At 41.9% G+C, this 18311-nt stretch overlaps 1 long non-coding RNA gene across 1 annotated transcript in view; it reads right to left on the reverse strand.

Annotated features, from left to right (window-relative positions):
* LOC141993630 (uncharacterized) overlaps window positions 1-15153 on the reverse strand; it is a 29801-nt gene extending 14648 nt beyond the window's left edge. Inside the window, exons 1-2 of the long non-coding RNA XR_012640915.1 lie at window positions 15074-15153; window positions 11809-11839 (exon numbers count right to left, since the gene is read on the reverse strand). This is a non-coding gene — a long non-coding RNA (uncharacterized LOC141993630). The remainder of the gene's footprint in view (window positions 1-11808; window positions 11840-15073) is intronic.
* Between the last annotated feature and the right edge of the window lie 3158 nt (window positions 15154-18311).

The raw sequence follows: 18311 nt of genomic DNA on the forward strand, positions 1-18311 counted from the left end.
TGTGGCCCCCAGAGAGCTTAGTATTGCTAGTACCACACATAGGACCCCTTTACCCTTCACAAGATCGGACTGCCTGGTCAATGGAGAAGAAGCATTAACTCATTGGAGGAGAAAGAATACACAGTTTTACTTGCATATTTAAGCAGGTCAGGCTTTAGGTCACATCTGTGTTTTTAGACAGGCCCCACAGCCTGTCTTCTCTCTCCCTTTTCCTTTCCTCTTTTCCTCCCTGACACTTCCCTGACACTGTTGCTGTTTGCTCAGCTCTCTATTAACACTCCTCCAGACCCTCTTTTGTCATGGGAGTCCTGGTGCTGTCATCACACTCCCTGCAAATGCCCAATTCCAGCTGTTTCTCCAAATTGTCACAGATGCTTCCAGTTCCAACATCTGCTCCTCCCCCCGACCCCAAAACTTTCTGCCTGACTCTCAGGGGAGCTTAATGAGGCTCTGTGCAAGGCACACTGCAGCCATCAATACTGTGGGTGAAGGACCTGATTCTCAAATTTTTATACCAGCAAAACTCCCAAGGACTGTTCTTGTTTTGCCACAGGTATCAGATGAATGTAAAGGATACCTCCTACATTTGACCGTCTGGCTGGATATGTGGATTAGACAATCAGCCTGTTCGGTGGAGGAAAGCGAAGTAGGATTTTCCATTGCCATAGCAAAGGAGTTGGACAATTGCTCCCTCTACTTCAACCAAGGGAGCGACACAAAATAAATGCCAAAGTTCCACTGCAACGGGGCAAATGGATCAATCCAGGCCAGCCGAGAGCAATTCCGGGCTCCGGGGCAGAACAGTCAATGGGCCCCCTAGAAAGGGACGGCTGAGGTTTACGACACTACTACTGCGCCTGTGCTGGCTGGTGCCCAGCGAGCTGCCGGCTGCACTGCCGAGCTGTCTTCACCACTGCTGGTACCTTCCTGCGCGCGCCAGGAGCCCTGCGGCCCACCCAGCTGATTTAAAAGGGCTCTGGGCTTCCGGCCACTGCTACCACAGTCCTCAGGCCCTTTTAAATCGCCCGGACCCCGGGGCAATTGCCCCCTTTGGCCCCCCCGTTGGCGGGCCTGGATCCATCTGTGAAGACTGCCTTAACTAGAATACACTGAGGCCAAGAATTTAGCAAGTTTCAAAAAGGAATGGAACATTTCTATAGATAACAAGAATATACAGTTAAATTAATGCCAACAAAAAATTAATAACATAAGAATGGTCTTTTGTGGTCAGACCAATGGCCCATCTAGGCCAGTTTCCTGTCTACTGACCGTGGCCAATGCCAGATGTTTCAGAGGGAATGAATAGAACAGGGCAACTATCGAGTGATCCATCCCCAGTCATCCAGTCTCAGCTTCTGGCAATCAGAACTTTAGCGACACCCAGAGCACAGGGTTGCATCGTTGACCATCTTGGCTAATGACCATTGATGGACCTGCCCTCCATTCTGAAAGGGATATTAAACCTCTTGCTGCAGAGTTAAGTAAATCTCTAATCATTGGAGATTAAGATGAAATCTAATATAGGGGGCAGATTACCCCCACACCTGTCTACTACCGAGTTCATTCTCTGGTTCCAGTCACCGTCAGACATGGTACTGGGCTAGAAGGCTCTCAGGTCTGATCCAGTCTGGCAGTGTCTATAGCTGAAGAGCATTGTGAAAGCCTGAACCATATATCCACCATCAAAGCAAGTAGGTCTGTAGGTTTCCTTTGGTACTGCAGGTGGTCATCTCGACTGGTTACGTGATAGATGTCCACGACATTCTACATTTAACAGGAGTATCTCGTGTGATTACACAGGGCTATTTTATCAGGGGCAGGCATCTGAGCAAACAACGCAGCTGATTATGAACTGCATATATGTTATGTAGGTGAAGTTTCATGCCCCTGCTTCATCAGGGTCACTGAATAATTGCTCCTTTCATACCAAACACTGTTTTCACAGGCTTTGATTGCATCATCAAATCAAGCATCAGAATGTAGCAAGGAAGTTACAGAGGTTCTCTTTGCTATTAGTGATTATAACAAGGGCTGCCAATAGCAGATGCCATAGTTAAGTCTGAAATGCAATTTCTGTTCTCCCTTTTCAGCTACTCATAACTTTCTCAAATAATTTCCTTTTAGGAGTGTTCAATGTTGGTCTTAGCTCAAAGGTGATTTATTCCCTCCTGCACAAAGTTTGAGCAAATTCAAAAGTCTGAGAAAAATATTTAAGGTCAGCTAATTTTTGAGTTTTGGGGGCATAAACAATCAGATATTTCCCCCTTATCCTCTCTGATCCCACGTGTTCCAAGCAGAAATTTTACACTTGCATACTAGTAACTCAAATGGCTGCAATTATAAACTTCAAATGTTCTCACTGAGACTTATGAAACAAGCCCAGTTTTAAAAAAAGATTGGTTCCGTATATTTAAAGATGAGTTTTGTTAAAAGGATTTCAAATAATGGTTCCTCCCCCCATCACTATACGTCTTTTGGGACATATTTTTAAAGATAGCTGAAAGCAGGTTATCTGGTGAAATCTCAGTTAAAGATATATTTGTTTGCTTCAAAAGCAAAATAGGTCTGATGCTCAGAGTTTACAAGGAACGGCAGCTGGGCTGTAATTAAAGGAACTTTTGAGCTCTTCTAAACAAAATCATCAGAAGCCTGTCAGCTGAACAGCTCCATTTGAAGGCATTTTAGAACGGGCTTGTATGCTCTGAAAATGGGAGAGCTCTGAGCTTTATATTTTCCCTCTGATGTTACTTAAAATTAAAATTAACGTGAATGCAGTGATGAGTCTGAGAAACACAGCACCCAGAAGTGGTAGAGAATGTTCTCTCCCACAAGGTTAACTCAGACGACTTGCACATGTGCAGTGGTTTTTATTCCTGTTTTCCTTGTTAAATGTTGAACTGCAGATTATCAGCAAAATTGGGATCAATTGTCACATTTTCTCAAAGTTCAGGGGTTCTCTCTTCTGAGGCTTTGGTTTGGCTCATTATTATAGACAAGTTTGGATCCACATATTCCAAAGTGTGGGGCCATTCATACCCTGTATTTTTGTTTGGGCCCATCTCTAGTAAACCTAGATGTACTAGGTTTATAATGAATGTTTTCTATAAAATACATGGTCTGCACAACTTGACCCAGCTAACATTGTGAATAAACTTTAAGCATTGGACTTTCCAGATTTTGAATGCTCAGTGTTAGTAAACATTACAGCCGAGAAATTAATTTTTGCAATTTACTCACACACACACAATATTATGTCTGTTGCAGCTTATGGATCTCCAACTGGCATCTTACAGATATATATATATATTTCCAACACTTATCCTTTGACAACTAGGCACCACTAAACAAAAAATAACAGAACAGAACTGATACGAAACACCATTAGATAAGAAAGTGATCTAATCAAGAAGTACCAAAAATTGCCTTGAATTAGACACCATCAGTTAAAACCTTACTGCATCAGGAAGCTCTTACCTGAGTGTGCACTCAAGCTCACCAAAGTTTGCCACTGGGGAAGCAGGTGAGAGCCTTCAACTGAGCATGCCCTGCTCCAACAATCAATATCAAAAGTACCTGAGCAGATCTCAACAGTCCCAATGGGACATTCCTAAGAGACTTCATCTCCCACTAACTACATCCTAGACCATTCGCTGCTGTAATTATCATAACTATTACCTTGAATTACACCTGGAAGCGAAGAGGTAGCCAATATAGAGCACTAATGTTATATGTTATGGTTATACTATCACTTGCACCTCTTAGTTACACCAGTTACACAGCAGAGTAATTCCTGATTTATACCAGTGTGAGAGAATCAGGCCCTGTAACTTTACCTCATGAACCATTGGTCCTGCTCTCATCTTCCTCATACTGCATATAGCTTTGTTCCAGTCAAGCTGACAGAATTACATTGCTTCTTCATCCTAAAACTTTGGTCAATTTGTTGTTGTAATTCTCTACTTCCCCTCCACCCCCAGAATAAAATGGGATTTTCTCACTTTAAATATATTGCCAATGTATTACATGTCCTGCAGCATTTGCAGTTATATCAGGTGTGTTTGTTTATGGTACCATAATTCAGTGCTAGCTGGATTGTAGGAGAGATCCGTAATAACTCACCGCTGCTCGAGAGTATATTATTTTCCTTTCCCGTCAATATAAAATGTTGGTTTTGTTAGTAAATATGCTGTAAGAGAAGGAGAAATTCCGTTGGTTCCCTAGCAACCAACTACCTTGTAAGTGATAGGATATTAAGAGAGTTAGGCGTTAATTGTTCTAAGTGCTGCTTGTGTTCCTGGGTGGGAGTCAGAAGGAAGATTATGAGGAACAACTGTGTGGATAAAGAAAACTGGTCCCCAATGGCTGACTGTGAAAGACAAGGTCAGAGGGAACCTCAAAATCAACACTAAAAGAGAAAAATAAGTGGAATCCTGTCCCTGTGCTTGCAAACATTCCTGTGTGGACTCTGACAGAGCTCAAAAATGCTTCTCCAGGTCTGACAGGTTTTATGAGGGACTTTGAGAATTCAGCGCCTCCAGCATGTTGAGGAGTTTTTCTACAACTTCTCATTCCCTGCTTGATTTCTTTCTGACTCACACCCAGTGCTGGTGGCTGCCTACACAGTGGAGTTCCCCTTCTGCTCTTGGCCCTGAGGTCCCACTGTGCTGCTTCCAGTAGATCCTGTTTGAAAATCTTTATTCAGTAGGTCAGTCAAGAATGCCTGCACTTCAGAAGTTGCCCCTACATCACTGTACAAGTCTTCCTTCTCCAGAAGGGGGTTGGACCACTAGCAGAGCCCTTATTGCCCATTCTTTTGACATTCACCTTCTCTCATATATTTATACCTTTAGATATTAGCATATGTTACAAAACAGCCCTGTTGCCCTGCTTAGCTTCTGCAGCTTTTCAGATTATTTGCACAGCAGAACACGGACCTCTTACCCACTACTCTCCTGCCTGCATGTGGAGATTACATACAGTGCCGTCTGCTGAGAAGTCTGTGAAATTAATTACCCTAAAACGCAGCATGGATTCCACAAAGCATCTGTGTGCTGCTACACAAACCCCAGAAAAGCCAATAAACACCTGCAAACTGCATTTCGGGGCTGGGAAAGCCGAGCCTGAAGTGCCCGTCTCTCAGAGGCCTCCACGGATAAAGATTTTGGTTGGTTTTCTTCTATTCCTTTCTTTTCTCCTTCTATTCTCCTCTACTAAATTGAGTCAGAGCACTGGCTAGATAGATGGCTTGTATTCTAACAGCAGTCACCATCTTCAACCACAAAAAGCCCCTAGACCTGGAGGGAAGTTCCTTGTTTCAATCCCTTTTTTCCATTCCTTCCCTGGTTTAAGTTTACCTGGTTCTGGTGACTGATAGCATCCGTCAGGGTCTGCATGAGTGTAGGAAAAGGAAGCTGAAACGGAAGAGCAATGCTTTTAAAGAGTCAGCCCCTCCCAGGGGTGGGATTATACCAATGAGGGCTCCCTGTAGGAAGGTATATATAGCTCTTGGCCTGAGAGTATGTAGGCTATGGAGAGAAAAGCTGGTGAGGCTCAGGCTAGGGGTTCTTAACCTGTAGTCTCTAGATCATCAGTGGTTTGCAAAGTCTTTCCTAGTGGTGTGTGGAATGAAAGAGTTTATGAACCACATATTGGGGATGGGAAGTTATAGGGGATGGGCAAAGCATCTTTTTCTTATGAGGTGATCTGTAGAATGAAAGAGCTGGACCTTCACTAATCTAGGCTCTTCCTGGGGCTAGGTGCAGCCACTTTCCTTTGGCTATAGTTTCCATTTATGCGTTTTTGACGTTTCATTAACTTGTCTGTTTTTTCCATTGCTTTTGTTTAGTCACACTCACTATTCAATCTTAGTAATAAAGCCATATATCACCAGATGTTGTACTATAAAACCCTGCATGAAGTTTAATGACACTCCATGAAGCTGGCAATCTTAACATAAACATATGACTTGGCTAGTTTTAGGTCTGTTCTTCCCACTTGTGTAGAGCCATGTGCTAATACTGCCATTTCAGCCAGCACCAAGGAATGGGTCTCTGACGTTGAACAGGAGAATGCTCGGTGTCCGTTAGAGTAATGATATTGTCTGGAGAAATAAAGGTAAGAAACTGTAAGTTTTTCCAGGCAGGGACTGTGTCCCACTCTGGCAGTGTACAGTACTTAGCACAACAGGGTCCCAGTCCAGACTGGTGCCTCTGTGTAGAACCAAGATATAAATATTACTGATTTAGATAATAAAATTTCAGGCTTTGCGGCTGTAACCAGGAGTATAAACCAGCTATCTGAAATCCATATACATTGGTCAGCTCGCTGTCCTCCCCTACCACCTGCAGCATATACTTAACATATCAAGGCAAACCCTATTACGTAATAGGATCACTGCAGTTGTGTGAGTTGCAGAGTGGGGCTTCAGCTAAGACATGAGTATCTGACACAGAAGATACAGGTTCTATTCCCTACTCTACCATATACTTCCTGTGTGAGCTTGGCCAAGTCCCTTCATTTGTCTGTGCCCCATTTGAATCCTCCCCAATCTCAGGGGTGTCATGAAATTAAACTCATTAAAGATTGTGAGGTGGCCCATTACCACAGAACTTAAATAGGGGTGCCATCTAAGTATATAATCTACTTTGATAAAGTCTTGTCTGTTTAATGGCTAGATATAAGGGCTGTCCATGCACCCATGGTCCTGTCCATTTGCTGGATCAGGAAACAGGTCCTGAATCAGTTTAAACAAGTTATTTATCCCAATGTCCTTTCTTTATCAGCTGGTCTCTACAGAATCTGTTTGCGGGCTAGATCTAGAGACCCTGCAAAAGATCTGTCTTCAGTGTGGGCTTAGGGATATGGCAAGGTAGATCCATTTGCAACATCTAGCCCTCATACATACTGAGCTACACGAATGAATTCAGACTGGCTCCTAAAAACATGACTAAACCAATGCAGTTCACCCTGTTATCAGAAGGATAATATACTTGTTTTTAGTTTTCTGAGTGACTGCTTTACTTCTTTTAATTATTAAAAAAAAACTAAAAATAAGTTGCCAAGAATTTTTAAAAAGTTTAGTAAAGAATTATTTGACTTGGTAAAAAAATCGAAAATAAATACACTCTTTTTGAAATGGGACAGTTGCCCTATTTTAGGATCAAATCCCGCAGTCCTTACTCTGGCAGCAGGAGTGTTGCCTGAGCGATGATTAAGGAAAGCAGGATTTGGGCTCTTAATAAAGTAATTGTATGATTAAATATAACCGGGCTGTAGTGTCAGTATTTTTTCCTTTTTTATGTAGATCAAATAAAGCATTTTTTTTTCTTTTTGGTTTAGTGTTTGCTTGGATCCTGCAGGGCCTCAATGACACAATCGCAAGTGGTGTGTTTAAAAGGCCTCTTAGTTGCTGAGAGAAGCCACAGATGAGGGCTATTAACTGGCCAAATTAGGCTATTTATTTTTGTGAGCTTTGTAAGTCTGGAAAAAAGAGGTACATTTTCGCTTGGGAGAGTGGTATTTCAAATAGGTCACAGGAAGCTCTGGCAGGCTCAAAGCAAGGGAGAGAGTCAAACATTAACCAGAAACATTTTGCAAGTGCAAATCAACATTTAGGTTCCTAATGGCTTCTGAAGTCCACTTAAACATCGTTTAGGATATATAAAATTGCGGTTTTGCATCACAGTTGGGGCCCTGTTCACACACAGGCCTGATCCTGTAAGGCCTCAAGTGCAGAACTCCAATGGGAATTTTGGCCCAGATCTCCACAGGTAGTTAGGCACCTAACTCCCACTGAAATCAATAAGAGTTGAGTGCCTAATTGCCTGGTCCTGCATGCCTGGAGGGCTTGTATGACTGGGCACCTAGGGCTTCATCTTGCAAAACTTGCAGCTGTGAGTAGTCCCAGTGTTTTCATGGTAGTTAACATTTTGCCTGGTAAGCATTGGAAGGACAGGGCCCTTACTAGTAGATGCAAATGGCTTGTTTGATGCCTTTGCTTGCACTGTCCACTGACCAGTTCTGAAAGTTTGATCCATCTTCCCCTGCGCTGGGTTTGGTTTTCTCACTTTAGAGACTCACTGGGCCCAATTTTCCTCTCCCATAATCTCATCCCAGAGTAAATCAGGAGTGACTCCACTGAAGTGCATGGGTTGTAATTAGGAATGACTCCACTGAGGTGCCTAGAGACACACTAGTGGAAACAAGGAGAATCGCACCCAAACTTTTTATACATGTAAGGTTGGTTTGAAAAGTGTCTCTTCTCTACACATGCTCAATAGAAATGGCAAATATTCTTTTTATTACCTTACCTGGTGGAAAGGAAAAAAATAAAGATCTTCATTCCACAGACGGAGTGATCTGATCCTGTGTGGAAATGACTTAAGTGACATGACTCATTGGGCTATGCTAAGCTCTTTGAGGCGGGCGAGGATTGTCATTTTGATCTGGGCTTGTACAGAGCCTAGCACGACAGGGCCCTAGTCAATGACTGGGGCTCCTAAGAGCTGCCGCTATACAAATAATAAATAACAGTAATAATGTAAGTACATTTAAATATGTAAGTCTTTGCAGGACTGAGGACAAAGTTCAAATATAGAAAATCAATGAAGTTTTCCTATAAAATACTATCTTATCGATTTCAAGTGCTAAATAATCAATTCACTTTAATAAGTGCTTCCAACTGTAAGACTATATATAGATATATACCAAAAATAAATAAAAATACAAAGATATGTTATAGCACTGTTGTCTTCCTAAAATTCCTCCATCAAACATACCACACACTTTAATACTTTGGGCTCCATTTTTTAGCATTCTAGTTGCTGGGATGTCTCAATATTTGATCCTATAAGTTCCCTACTATAGAGGGACTTCTGCTAGAGCTTTGGATAAAGAATAATAAACCTCTGTCAACAAGCCTTTCAGTGACTTGGCAGAGTGTTAGCAATATCAGACGCCAAAGGTCACAAATTAAATAAAGTCTTTATGAGACATTAACTGATATATATAGAATATAAGACGAGAACAAACAAGGAGCATCATAAACCATTCAAACTTCTTTTATTCAAACTTTTAGAATGAAATAACTCCATGCAACTCACAGCAAGCTAGCTTATTTGTAGAATATATACAATGCTATCAGTTAAAACAATTAAATATGGGCCTGACTCTGCCAAAAACAAAATCCATCCAGCTCCCAAGACAAGTCTGCACAAGGTAATCTATATTTTAGGGCAATCTGATGATTTTTTAAATATTTATTTTAGCTACAGTATCCTGAAACTATATATGAACAGGCAATGATTACTTTAATGATTTCAAAGTGATTTTACACCCCCTTTAAAATTAGTGAAGTCGTTTGGACTACAATTCCCAGAATGCTCCTGTAAGTGACATGGACTCGTTCATCACGTTGATGTCAGATTGATGAACTGATTTTCGGATGTCAGGTAAATGGATACTAAATGGCAATTTAGTTGTACCAGACTGATTGTGTACGTTTCTGAACTGGCTTATTACGTAAATGTTCCTTCATCCCTAGGGTTGGTGAAATATCTGTCCCATATATTGAAATGTGACTTTCCAAAAAGGCCCTATATGAGTTTTGTAACTATGCTTTTTCTTTAAAAATGCGATGTGGCTAGAGATATTTAATGTACAGCGAAGCCTGCTTACCGTGGACTGTGAAACTGTGCTCAGAGGGCCTTGGGAGTCTTTCCACTCACTCTAATGGGCTTCAGATCAAGGTCTACAGTAACATGGAATGTAAGTCCTCTAAATCCTGCAGCTCCTTCAGTGCAGTGCAAAGGACTTTTATTGCCCTGATAATGAAGCTTCCCTCTACCTATACAAGATATTTAAATTTACTAGAAGTGGGCTCAACTTTTAAGAATAATAAACACTTCAAGGGTCTTAATACCTAGCCCCTTATACAATAGTATAATTCATACTCAACACATAGATCTGTTTCTTTGTTCTGCAAGACACCAGAAAGATATCTAGCCACAGAGGGTAAGATAACATTCTAGCAGTCTAATTGCTCTATCAGTGCGACTCTGTTAGCCAAGCTCTTTATCTGTCTTCCTCTATCACTTGGATTCTAGCAGGAAACAGCAAGATTCAAACACTATGTGCTCAGCGTTACAAAGTGAAATTGTTTCTTCTAAATGTATTAAAGACCTGCACTTGTCCTCCTTACAATCACTATGTTACATCCTCTTTTTGTCTTCAGCCACAGCAACAGGATTCCAAGAGGGAGAAGAGATGGGATAATGGGGAATCTCCTATGTGCCATTGCCAGAGCTAAAGAAAAGTCCTTGTTAGTTAGCAGATGACAGAGGTGCCGTTCTACTGTCATCACTGCAGGTAAACTGGCCACTGCAGTTCTGGTAAAGGTCTGTTTACTGGGAAGCTGTTTTGGGTTCCACTCTAGTCACTTTAAGAAAGAATTCACATACCATCAGCTTTCCACCATTAGCCTCTTATGAGGGCATTTTGTTGCATGTCAGGTTTGTTCTGTATAAGGAAACCTATATGCACTTTGCCTAGTGCAATGTCTTGGTAGTTAACAGAGTTAATTTGTCACCACATGCACATATCAGGTACATTTGAAACTTTAACATGAAAATTTAAATTTAAAACTAAAAATCTGTGACTCTGTTAATTCTGCTTTAATACAATTAAACAACAAGAGAAAGGCCCAAACCAACTCTTAATCGATCGAGACACTTCTGAACTTTGGGGAAGATCAAATTCCTTGCCAGCCTGTCACCCTCACATGCCAATTGCTGTGGCTGGTCAGGGTGGCGTCCCAAGGTGGAGAAAGTCACACAGCACAAATAAGGACACTCTGCGGGGATTTGGGAAAATATGTTTGGTTTGGTTGGTTTTTTGCAAACAAACATTTAAACAAGGCATAAAGTAGTGCTAAGCACTCACTTTAGATGACCCTTGGATAAGGGCATTGCTCTCAGCTTCTACTGGTGTGTTAGTATCTTTCTTTTCTGTATGCTATCTATCCAAGCCATTCTGCAAAGCGTATCTAGTCACAAAGGCTCAGCAAAGTACCTAAGCACATGCCTAACAGCTTAAAAGTTTCAGAGTAGCAGCTGCGTTAGTCTGTATTTGCAAAAAGAAAAGGAGGACTTGTGGCACCTTAGAGACTAACAAATTTATTTGAGCATAAGCTTTCGTGAGCTACAGCTCACTGCATCGGATCTTAAAAGTTAGATATGTTCTTAAGTACCTTGGCAAATCACAGCCCAAATGCTTACTGTCTAAGAGCCCATAAAGTCCTGAGTGCTCTCGATTCCCATGTTCTTCAATGGGAGTTGATAGCTCTCAGACTTCCAGGCCTGAGCCCAAAGCTAGAGATTTTAAAAATAATTCAGGCCTGGGGTTTATCTCTTGTCAGCTCAAGAGCTTGCCTAGGGTGTTGTAACAGGCTGTTTCCCCTAAGCACAACTTCAAGGGAGACCTTGATCAATTAATTGGTATGCCAGATGGCTTCTGGTTTTCTGGCTTGCAAGCAGCACAGCAGTATGAATGAATGGCTCTGGAACAGATCAGCTTTACTTTTGCAACATAAGTGCAAGTTGCACACTGGAAGTTGTGCGGGGTAGGTTTACCAGTGACACCGTATCTAAAGAACCTCCTCCTCTCTTTGGCCTCTTTTCTTTTTGTCTCTTCTCTTTCTTCATTCAGAAGAAGCTTTTGCCACAACAGATGCTGATTCAGTTTCTGACTTGATGGTGAGAGTGCCAGACATAACATGCATTTATTGCCAAACTGGTAAAAATGATGACTTACCAGCTTGTTTGCCTTCCATTGGATTATATTTCTTTTGGAAGAGAAAGTAATTTTAATTAGAGCTGGATACGGAAGAGAATAAATACAGCGAGATGCAAAAAGTAACACTCTGTAAGGGCTGAGAGGGGAGGGAGAACCATAATCAGCAAAGTAATGTCTAAGAGAGCTCTGACAGGTTTCAGAGTAGCAGCTGTGTTAGTCTGTATCCGCAAAAAGAAAAGGAGTACTTGTGGTACCTTAGAGACTAACCAATTTATTTGAGCTTAAGCTTTCGTGAGCCACAGCCCACTTCATCGGATGCATGCAGTAAATAAATAAATAAATAAATTTATCAGTCTCTAAGGTGCCACAAGTACTCCTTTTCCTTTTAAGAGAGCTCTGTGTTTAGTTAGGTGGGTCCCCAGGGCTTTCGATGCTTCTCACTAGCAGCTCCCCTCTTCCCACACATCCCATCCTTCCCATGGTCATGATGCATTAATATGACTGGCATACTCAGCATGTGCTAGGTGTCTTCCAAACACAGAGGGAAACCCAGGCCCCTGCCCCAGGACTGCATATTATAAAGAGATAAGGACACAGGACAGGTGGGGAGATGGAATAAAGCATACTGGACAAGCAGACCGATCAGGGTCTTCTGCCCCTGTATTTTTTCCTGCCCTGAAACAGATGCATTCAGGATGTTTTAGGTTTTTTTTAAATATCCATTGACAATGGGTCCAATATGCAAAGCTGATATCAGCATGCAATCTAGATTTTTGAAGCCACAAACTTCAGCTGTATTCTGATCTGGGGTTTTGGTTTGGCCCATTATACAGAGATAGGAGTCCTATGCAAAGGACCAGATTCAGAGATGATGGATGAAGTGGCACAAGTTGGATCTTTTAGACTCTCTTTAATCTCTTCCTTGCCTGTGAGTAAGGTGCAATATGATTGTGACACACGAGTGCTGCTAAGGGACTGATCTTTGTTCCCTGGCTTCAGCCGCATGGCATGGGCCAGGCTAACAAAAGGTTATTGTCTGATGTCAGGGCTCACGATCCATCAGCTCCAATGACTGATGTCACGTAAGAGAGACAAGGTGTGTGAGGTAATAACTTTTACTGGACCAACTTCTGTTGGTGAGAGAGACATGAGACTGACATGGCTACAACACCGCATACAAGAATGGCACATGGGGCAGTTAGCATAAGTTACACCTCCTACTGGTTTGTGGGTGTGTGAGCTGAAGTAATGAGCGTCTGGCTTTAATCGTTTTCAGCGACTGGTCGATTTCCTAATGTAGATCAGGCTATTAAGACCCATACAAGCTGCAACTGCTCTTTAAACTTGGTGCTAGCAGCATTCTACCATGGTTTATTGACCAGGACGGACATGGGATTTTTTGCTTACTTAGATTGTAGGCTCTTCCGCCATGGATCATCATTTTGTTGTGTTTGTACGGCACCTAGCACACTGGGGCCCTTAGACACTTTTGCAATACTCATACTATATGATAATAAATAGCCAAACTAGGCTATAGTCTACCCCGTAGGTGGCCCCTAGCCAGGTTTTTAAACACAGCTCTCTACACGGCAATAGGGTGAAAAATCAATGTCCATGTGATCAGGGAAATTGTGTCAGAGTCATAGTAGCAAGCACGGGTATGACCTATTGCAGTCAGGGCCTAGATGTGAAGGCTGATTTTGGAAGAGTTATCCAAAGTGATTTTGAAGTTGTCTCCAAATAGTAGAATTATTATTGAGTCAGCAGATAAGGAAGAGGTCAAATAATTCAAAACCGTAAAGGTGGTGGCAGGGATTTGTTAAGACAACTGAAGAATAATTATTGCTACAGGCCTCTGGCTAGATATGCAGCTAGATTACATGATTAAAGTGGAAGGACTCATGAGTTCTGCCTCCTCGTTTAACACCAAGTAACCAATCCAGTCCAATGAGGAGATCTCTTGCTTTAATATTCAGTGGGAGGCTGCCCTGCTCTATGATTTGGATGCTTGCTTGTACTAAAATTGCTAGATACTTTATAATGAAGGGACATGGAAAGTAAGGATATTAGTGAGTGGGAAACTTAACAACAAGGAGAGTAAATGAAATGGGAACCTGTTAGAGATTATCCACAATTGTAATATAGGATTTTCAAAAGCACCTAATTTCCATAGAAAGTCAACTGGTCAATTGGCCACCTAAGTGCTTTTGAAAATCCAACCCATCATGTCTACTTACTTGTATTCAGAACCTGAATAACCCAGCCTCAGACGCAATGAAAGGGAAGAAGAGGAGCCCTATCTATTTCTCTGTCTCCTACAAAATTCACCATTTTTTACTTGTCTCATCCCCTGCCTAAACCATCTCATCACCTCTTTTGTACATAGCTTCTTTTGTGTAATTTCTTCCGTATTTAAATGTCGCAAACTATTAGTATTTTGTAGAAAAACTAAATATATTGTGGGAGAATTACTTTAACACACAAGAGTCCTTTCACCCTATACAATCACATGTTCACCTACACTTGTAGCGTGCAGTGCTCGGCTACACGGAATAGCAATATTACCACCATGTATTCATGAGCCACTCATCAAACTTGCTGAGCACCCTCACATCACATTGAATTCATTTGGAGGCCTGGTTTCCCAGCACCTCTGAAAAATCAGGCCCAGTAACTAACAAACTAAACATATTTACCCTCATTCCTAGGTCTGTCCCAGAAACAGGACATCTTTATTCCCAGGCTTTTGTCTACAGGAATAGTATTGCTAATAGCTATACAAGGAACGTTTTTCTAATGCTATGGTTCATCACTGTATTTTATGTTAATACTGTATCAGAAGTAATATGCATGTGATTAATAATATTTTAAGCGAATGGCTGCATTCTTACTGTAAGATCTAACTGGAAAGAACCTCATTAAAGAAACAGCAGCTACTATTATCCTACTGGGTATGTTGCTTTTTGTGAAATTACATTTTGAGGTTTCTTTATTCAGCAATTTGATACTTTGAAATAATGTGATTCCCAAAACACACACTCCCAATTTATAGAACAGACTTGAATGGAAATATGGTGAATAGCAGATAATCTTTGATTTTTCATTTTTCTTTCTCTGGGACATAACTTGTCAATTAAGTCTTCTGCCCTTGTATATTTCACACAGTGTTGCTGTTATCTGTGTGAATTTTATTTTTTATCTTAAAAAGTAAGCCGATATAAACATAGCTTATTTTGACTGTAGTAAAATAAACTGTGCTTTTTTTGGAAACACAAATACTTACATTTCTTCTTCTTGGAGGTGCCTGACCCCAACTGTATCCCAGTGAATGACTCACTCGTGCAGGAGTACAGCTCATAGAACATTTTATCTTCACTGATTCTCTGCCAAATAAAGTCTGTAGCAATGTGTTTCTCTTTGCTGCATTTGTTTCTTGATATGCTATAAGGGTACAAGCTCCAAGTGTGAGAAAACACCACAGCTTAAGGCCCTGATCTGGCAAAGAGCTCCGTGTAGCCAGACTCCTGGGCCTGCCTTGAGCCCAGGTAAGTTCAAACAGTCTCCACTAGGTCAGGGTTCCATGCCCCACTGAAGTCAGTAGGGCTTTGTGAAGGTGCAGGAGCTCCAAGCAGGATCAGGGCCCAGTTTTTAAAAGTGAATGCATTGCTTGTGAACAGTATCATGCTGACAGTCCTGGAAGCGGAAGGCCTCCTTATCTACCAGCCAGGCACAGCATGGTAACAACATGCCCAAATCCTGACCCACAGGGATGACCTCTAGGGACAAAAGAAAATTCCATCCCATCTCTGCACCGTCCGTGACTTCCCTCAAAGTTTCCAACAAAGGTGCCCCGTAGTGCTAACGGTGTGTGTGGTTTGAGGAGATTTACTTCTGCCCTATAGAGCAGGGCCCAAGACTTATTTCACCTAAGCCATTGAGCAATTATTGTGTGACAAGAACTTTCAGTCACTATCACTGTGGGCTTGATTTGAAGTGGCAAGTTAAAGGTTAAAAATTATCAGCACCAATCTCTTGAGGGAAAAGAGATAAGATGGAACATTAAGATTTACATGCTGTTGTATCAGATGAGGTCTGGATGATCATGTTCTTCTATAAGCCATTCCTCTAAGCATTTTTTATACTCTACTTCAGAAGACCCTTAAATACAAGTGTCTCCACACTGATTCGGATAGTTGATAGTTTCCGCAACAGCTTCACAGCAGATCTCCTCATTCCAAGTTTTATCTCGGTTGCACTCCTTTCATTACTGAAAAGGACTGTTTGACTGTCCTTTAACTTTATAACTCATCAATGGCCAAATCCAACAGCTGTGGCAGGGCAAGTAGCTGAAACAAGAACACACCCTTATTTTCAAGCTTACAAACTTGTGTGATGGAAAGGTCATTGTGAGGAACAGCTCAGCTGGTAATTACTCCACACAAGTCCTTTTGGTCCAGGTAGGTCCTCAGCGTTGCATGCAACCAGATGTTCTGTTTGTTAACACAGGACTTGTTTCTGTAAGAGATGACCTGATTCACCGGAAAATTAAATGCTGGATGCCCACGAAGGACTTGCCTAGACCAAGACACTGTGGAAAAAATTAAATTCCAGAAGACGTGCACATTAACAAAATGAAAACCTGTATGCTGTCATCAACCCCTGCTGTACCAGCTTTCTCATGCCTGAGCTACTCTTCTCTATAGTAGGCTGCGATTACACTAGACCCCATTCTCCTACACTGCACAGAAATGTAATAGTCTGGCTGAATCTAACCCTAGGTAAATATTATAAATCTGAGACAAGACATTGCTTTGTAAGTCACAAATCAGAGTTTAAAGAGCAAATTATTTTTGTTGCAAAGTGTTTCCTCAGATCAGTGAATTTGGCCCATGAGTTTAAACAGCTCCTCAGTAGGGACCAACGTGCTTTCTTCTGGTAGAGTGAACAGTCATTTGTATTGACAAGCATGCCTACATTATAGCCACATATAAGCTGGTAGCACCACTTACAGTTAAGGTCATCTGACAGTTTCTATTGTAAGACCCTGTTTTCAGTTGCTTATAGTTTTATCTATTTTTAACCATTTAGGCTGAAGTTGTCCATAGCAGGTGTCTGCCTCAGGCCAGTTTTTTGTTGGGGGGGCAGGCAGAGAGAGAGAATACAACTAAAATGTTTCAGCCACTTCTGAGAATATGATTAGGGAAAAACAAGTTTTTTGGCCATGTTAAAAAATTTCTTACAGCCATTTTGTTGAGAAGCTCTAGCACCTCCATGCTTTGGAGAAGGGACTTTACATTTGGCGGGAGGGTAGCCTTGGTGTCAGGGATGTACCTTTTGATGTCCCAGTGACATCCAAAATATCCAAATCTGGCCAAGTTATAAGCCTCTGAATAACTGCAGTTTGCACATGCTCAGTGGACTTGTTAGAGTTTGGCAGCTATTGTCTCTCCGGATTCAGAGAGTGCTGCATGTGTGCTCCAGCTGCTCACAACTCCTACATGTCCACGAGACTGCGAATGCACCAGTCCCACAGAGCCACTGTGTATGCTCCCAGGCTGCTGAAGTTTAGCAGGACTTTCCCTCCAGCTGCTCCTCCTGGCTACCAGGACCTGCTGTGGTACCAGTTAGAGGAACAGAGCAAGGAGACTGTCTCCCCCTGGACTTTCAATGCCCACCTGCTGCTGCCAAAGCAGCATGATGAAGGAGGAGGAGGAGCCTGACTTTAATGCGGAGGGGACAAGAGCCGGACCTTAGGTCTTGGAGGAAAGGATATAAATGCAGGGTGTGTAGTGAATGAGGTTGCTGTCCCAAGGACAGACGTTGGAAGATGTGCAGTGAATGAGGCAGGGAATTACAGGAAGATATCGGAGAGGCTCATGGTTAAGGCAGCTGAATGTTGCCCTGGATAACTGGATTCTATCCCTGCCTCTGCCAAAAATAGTTCCTATGTGATGCTGAGCAAATCACTTAAACCAACCTTTTCACAGGTGATCATTAATTGGGTATTCCTCATTTGCAGGGTGCCCGACCTGAGACTCTGGGTCTGAGCTGCAGCACTCCGCAGCAACTGAAGTAGCACATAATGCTAAGTGCTGTGAAAAGTCAGAGGATAGGCATCTGAAATGTGACACCCTAAAGTAGTGGACAATTTTGACCTTAATCTCTTGGTGCCTCCATTCTCCATGTATATAATTGGGATAATAATAGCCTCCCCTTTCATAGGGGTGTTGTGAAAATAAATCAGCTAATGGTTGTAAAGTACTCCAATACCATAGTGATAAGCACCATAGAAAATCCCACGAGGAAATTAATTAATTCTGTCTTTGGACCAGGGTTTGGATAGTGTACAGTACATAAAACCTAGGGCCACAAAGTAAAAAAGAGCATTAAAAAAATGGAATAACTGTTCACTCTGTGCACTGAATGAGGCAGGAACCCTGTATGTGATCATGTAATTCAAGCCTGGATTATCATGCATATGCACAAGGTGGATGAATTGCACAGGCAACCTGAATTCTGGC

Source organism: Natator depressus, chromosome 9 (genome assembly GCF_965152275.1).
Source record: "Natator depressus isolate rNatDep1 chromosome 9, rNatDep2.hap1, whole genome shotgun sequence".
Lineage (NCBI taxonomy): Eukaryota > Metazoa > Chordata > Testudines > Cheloniidae > Natator > Natator depressus.